Source organism: Spinacia oleracea, chromosome 3 (assembly GCF_020520425.1).
Source record: "Spinacia oleracea cultivar Varoflay chromosome 3, BTI_SOV_V1, whole genome shotgun sequence".
Classification (NCBI taxonomy): domain Eukaryota; kingdom Viridiplantae; phylum Streptophyta; class Magnoliopsida; order Caryophyllales; family Amaranthaceae; genus Spinacia; species Spinacia oleracea.
Window position 1 is genome coordinate 103,307,852 of NC_079489.1, and position 5,767 is coordinate 103,313,618.

The 5,767-nt window shown below is 34.3% G+C and overlaps 1 long non-coding RNA gene across 5 annotated transcripts; it reads left to right on the plus strand.

The window, feature by feature from the left end:
* The first annotated feature begins 1,614 nt into the window (after positions 1 to 1,614).
* LOC110801003 (uncharacterized) lies at positions 1,615 to 5,376 on the plus strand. 5 transcript variants are annotated; one of them, XR_002536812.2, is made up of 7 exons: positions 1,615 to 1,748; positions 1,871 to 1,972; positions 2,156 to 2,194; positions 2,707 to 2,773; positions 2,987 to 3,130; positions 3,284 to 3,341; positions 5,084 to 5,376. It is a non-coding gene; the product is annotated as an uncharacterized lncRNA (long non-coding RNA). The 5 variants fall into 5 exon arrangements; XR_008930813.1 differs by having other exon boundaries at positions 2,172 to 2,194; XR_002536814.2 differs by having other exon boundaries at positions 1,649 to 1,748; positions 1,923 to 1,972.
* Positions 5,377 to 5,767: the final 391 nt, after the last annotated feature.

The window sequence follows — 5,767 nt, forward strand, 5'->3', positions numbered from 1 at the left end:
TCGTTATTTTAATCGTTTTTACGATTTATTTTAAACGATAAATTTATAAACGAAAATTTATTTATTTTTCGTTAACGATAATTTTTATAAAGAATTATTTTAATTAAACATTTCCATTATTAGTAAGTTTCAAAAGTAGCAACAATTTCTGAATTTTTGGCCAAATAATGTGAAATTACGAAATTGCCCTTAAAAGAGCCAAAATCCCCTTTTCTCTTTTTCTGCTTGCTCTCCACGTGCAAATGAGTGAAGAAATTTTCTTCCTTCTCCTATTCCCTTGCTCTCCACGCACAAAGCAGAAGTCAAGACTTCCTTCCTTCCCTCAATTCAGATACTTGGACCCCAAGCACCTCTCCTTGTTCTTCACTCTTCCTATATACAAATTTCATTTCCATTTTAGAAAATTCAACATCAAAAACCAAAACCAAAACCAAAAACCAATTTCTCTCCTCTTCATCTTTTTCTGGTTCGAGCAATCACCACCAACGACCACTGTATCCACCGCCGTTCACCACCATTAACACCACCCGACCACCCACCGTCGACCACCGTACCTCCCTGCTTCCTCTCCTCCTCCACACGTACACCCCTTCCCCTCCCCTGTTTCTTTTCTCTTTCCTTGCTCACAGCACCACCAGCGCAACGCCCCACCACCTTCAGTCACCTCCACCCTCGCCGCCGAGTCGTCCCCTCCCTTCGCCCAGAACCACCACACCAAGAATCCCCTGTTTTTTTTTCGCACGAACTTTTCCTCTCTTGCCTCGCCGTATCGCCGCGGCAAACCACCCACCCTCACTACCGCCTTTACCGGCCCAAGCTTGCGACGCCGAACCACCTAGCCCAGTCGCCTCCTCTCCTCCTCTCTTCCCCCCCTTCGTGCCTCCCCTGTTTCGGCCCCCTTCCCCTGCTCGCGTTCCTTTCCCAGTAAACTCAAAATTGAGTTTCAATTGTGAAACCTTGCTTTGTCATCCAAATTCAATTTTAGGATTGGGCCTTTCAATTTGGGCCTATGGTGAGTAAAAAAAAAAAAAAAACTGAATTAGTATTTCAGATTTCCTAATTGTTAGTTTTCATGCTTCAACAAAGTTTTATCATAAAATTATTTACTAATGAATTGTTTATTATTTTCAGGTTTAATTATCGTTTTTACTAAAATAAATTACTAGCCCGAATTAGCACAAAAAGGAATTTTTAATATTATTTACATGAAAATCGATTAATAAAATATATATGTATTTTGATTTAAAATTCGATTAATAATAACATTTTTCGTTAAATTTCGAAATTATAATTTTATTAAAATTCGTTATTTATAAATTTATTACTTATAAAATTTATGATTTATAAAATATTGATTTTAAATTATTTATCGATCTAGTACTAATTCAATTATTTAATATTTTTAAAGAAATTGGACTCGGAGCTCAGGACGAACGAACCAAGGAAAATCCTTAGCAAAATCGCGGAGTTTTTTTTTTTTTTTGCTAAGCAAGTAAGGATAATATTAATTTCCACAAAACAGAATCTCTATTATATAAGCCAAGAGCTGAGGTCAAAAGAGTAAATTAACTTTTCGTGTCCACCTAGAAATAGACCAAAATACCCCCATCCTTAACTTAATGCCCATCGTCATTTCAAACCCTAAACACGTACCCTTGAGTTTGAGCGCAGACACACTTTCTCTCTCTGTCAACTCCATTGCTCATGCGTCCTTTCTCTCGCCTCACAAAACCGGACCAGCAACCATGGTAATTCTTTATCCTCTCCCTTTCTCTCTCCTCTCACGTTTGGATATTTTTGAATACCTCTGCTCCTCCGATCTCTCCCTTCCCTAACTTCCATTAACCATTAATTTTGCATTAATCACTAGATTTAGAGTATGAATTGATGGAATTGTGTCGGGTGAATTTGCATTGATCAAGCTCATTGTATTACAAAGATTTGCAATTATGTGGGAAGTTCAGATCTGAAAGTAAAATCTTCCCTCATTTCCTTTATTATTTTCATTTAATTATAGTATTTGTTGTAATATGTATTCTTCAATTTGTTTATGTGAACTTCCACCATGATCAGGCAGTACAATTTATTCATTTGATTCTGTTTTTGCATAACTACACAAATTATCATTTGATTCTGTTTTTTCTCTCTTCTCCAGGCAATTTTTTTTCCAGGTTGATTAATGATTCAACCAAAGGTACCGCCATTTCTTTTAACTATCTTCTAAAGTTTCAATCTTTTATATTTTTCAGCTTTCTTAAATCAATCACCATTTTGGGTATTTATTGTAATTTGTAGTTGAAATTGTAAATATAAAATTGCAATTGTAGTCTGATTTAAAATTGCGGGAGAGAATTGATTGATGCATATGATGTTATTAGAGAGTGTCTTTCATTTAGAATTTACAAGAAATTGCTGGATTTGTAAAAATTATGTTTTTTTTTATGTTGTTGTTGTTCATATTATCAAATGTAGTAAGTTATGCTGTGTGAAACAGGCTTGAACAAATGAGATCGTGATATAATGAAGTAAGGAATTCTATGTATTGAATGGAAAACATTGAATATTACGAAATGAAGTTGTGTTTTTAATAGAATGGTGAATGTGCATATGATAGTTATGAGTACTTCTACTACATCCAGTTTAAATTTATGTTCATGATGTTATTAACATTGGTCGAACTTTGATACCGAGTATGTGTTATTGCAGATGAATTTTCAGGACGTGTTGGGTTCCTCGGTTTGGGAAAGCTATTTCTTTCTCTGTTCCATCTAAGGTTAGAAAGCTATTCAGAGTGGTGGGTGTACTTTCTTCATTTCAGTAGCAATCTAACATCAGCTGAGATTAGCAATTGAGCATATTCACTACTTTACATTTCTAGGATTTTTTCTGCATGTTTTTGGAGCCATTATCTTTCAATGTACTTTTATGTGTATATTTACCTCATTCTTATAGTGTGCCTATGAGTTGATGATGGATTCATTAGCAGGATAATTCATCATGTATTGGTCGTATATATCACGCTGAAAGTGCTGCTGAAATAAAATTTTCTGATGTTTATGCTACCGAGTTAGATGATTGGGGATCGGTTCGTCAATTGATTAAATGTTGCTTTCTGCATCACGATTCAGAGGTTAGTTATTTACTGAGTTTAATGAGTAATTTTAGATCATACAATCTGAATAAATGACTTTCTTTTTGGGTTTAATGAGTAATTTTAGATATTTTGGTTCACCTGAAAGTGCTGCTGAAATAAAATTTTCTGATGTTTATGCTACCGAGTTAGGTGATTGGGGATCGTTCGTCAATTGATTAAATGTTGCTTTCTGCATCACGATTCAAAGGTTAGTTATTTACTGAGTTTAATGAGTAATTTTAGATCATACAATCTGAATAAATGACTTTCTTTTTGGGTTTAATGAGTAATTTTAGATATTTTGGTTCACCTGAACTTACACTCACCAATATAACCTACTCCGTATAAGTTATGTCCCTTCTCCCATCCAACTGATAAGTATCTTTAAGGTGATCTTGGTAAATTGACTATAATTATTTGGCTGTGAATATGCTGGTAAAAATCCATGTCTTTTAAGTCAAAGTACTCTGACATTTTGTAGGATCCCATCCCTTTTGGTCACTCAATCCCTTTTTTGTTTTATATAAGAACAAAAGCTCACACTAAGGGTTGAGTTTGATCTTTGATGATTTTCTGAAAGTGTTGCACCTCATTTGATCAGGAAATTCACATTAAAAAATTAAACATTGAACATTTTTGTTCTGTTTTTCGTAAAATACACACAAAGGATTAACACTCAATCCCTTTGTTATAAAATAACAGACTTTTTTAGTAACACTCTTCGTGTGTTTCTGACAATAAATAATGAACATGGTTTATTCTAATAAGTTTTCTGTTAGCCAAGTTTTGTCAGCCTCCTGTCTTCACTTCTCTGCATTTGAAATATACATATACTGCTTACACAATGGAAGAGTAGGCAAGACCCCCATTTTCCCTAAAATTCGACTCTTATATACGAAGTAGTAACTACGAGTGCAGGTAAGTGTAACCCATAGTTTATCCTGTTTAAATCAAAGGGCATACAGAATTTGTAGCTTTATCACAACTGTAATACTGTAAAGGTGATGCCACTGAGACCGTGAGACCACTTGATGGCTTTGGCTAAATTGCTAAAACACTTTCTCCCAAGCAACCAGAGCTAATGAATGTTTGATTTAGGCTTTATTGAGGTCCACGTGGTTTTTCCGGTGACGCATTTTTACTACTTAAATGTTTGATCTAGGTAAAAAATACATCATTACTGATAAACTTCCTTGCAATAAAAGATGACACCTATCTTTGAGGCAACCAATGACCTGACACACTCTACAAGCCAAATTTGTCTATCGAGTTCATATAAAAATCTCTATTTCTGCAGCAAGGAATGAAGGTGTGTTTCCGAATTGTGGTAAAGGTTATAATTTAATTGGTCGCACTTTGCACATTATCCCAGTGACATAACTCAAAAATAATCCCAAAGATTCTTTTAAAACTTGCCATATTTTTTTTTACCTGGAGACTTCTACTGCAAGAAATAAAAATTGAGATGCTACAAATCTCTCTGGATTGTTGGTGGAAGTTAAATAGGTTCCAAATTAGTAAAACTCGAATCGGTTCAGTCCATTCAGAACCTCCTAAAGGTGACATCTTTAGCTGGTTTTTTGGATAATTAATGCTTAATAATGTTGCTTTTGGATAATTAATGCTTAATTACAACTTTTGAAATTATGGGTTTTGTGTGTTTGAGCAGAAAAGTTGTTTTTCTTTGATTTTAGAAAATTTTCAAATCAATTTTCTAGGGTTTTGTATATATTTAAACCCATAAATTGACGTGGAAAAGTTGATGAAACATATTTTTCTGATTAACGGTAAAGGAAAATGTGAATCAGATTCTATATTCATCTTCACCGCCCCAAAAGGTTAGATCTCTTAAATCAGAATGAGATAAATTATTTTGGGGAGGATTAAGAAGTTATTTTAATTTGAAATGTTCATTTGCTCTGAATGTGAATTGTTTTTTTTTTCTCACAGAAATTTGAAGACTAGGAGAATATTTGATGAATTAATGCCAAATCGAGATCTCGCCACCCCTGATGATATTATCGACTTTGGGCAACGATTTCGGCACTATTCTGGCAGTTTTGGGCGTGGGATTGTGTGCGTGGTGTTTTAATTGTGTGTGAGGGTTTGTGATGTGATTATGTTTTGTTGCTCTAATGTACGAAGTTGATATAATTTTTAATTTTACTCTTCAAACATTTTCATGTTCTCTAATAGATTGTTAAATTGATGTGATTCAGTACATGAATTGATGTAGTTTCTGATATTGAAATGTGATTTAGGATTTGAGATTTATCACTAATGTCACTAAATTGAATTCCAAAATTAAAAACTAAACGAATAATAGCCGTCAATATTTTGATATAGGCGTGTGTGTGCAATTTTAAGTTTTTATATAATCTCGCACGCATCGCGTGCATATAAGACTAGTACAACCTAGGCTAACTCAAGGGGAACAAACCAACTAGGTTGGACCATTCCTCACAAGAGCAAGCACAACACAACTAAGTTTCAGAGATTCTGAAACCACAAACTATCCTTCCTACTTACATTCTTTGGCATTACAGCCATCACTCTACTCTTAACTGTATGCTTTAAAAGAGTCATTACATTCAAAACAGTAGGGAAAGCTTTATCCCAGAAACTACTATTTCT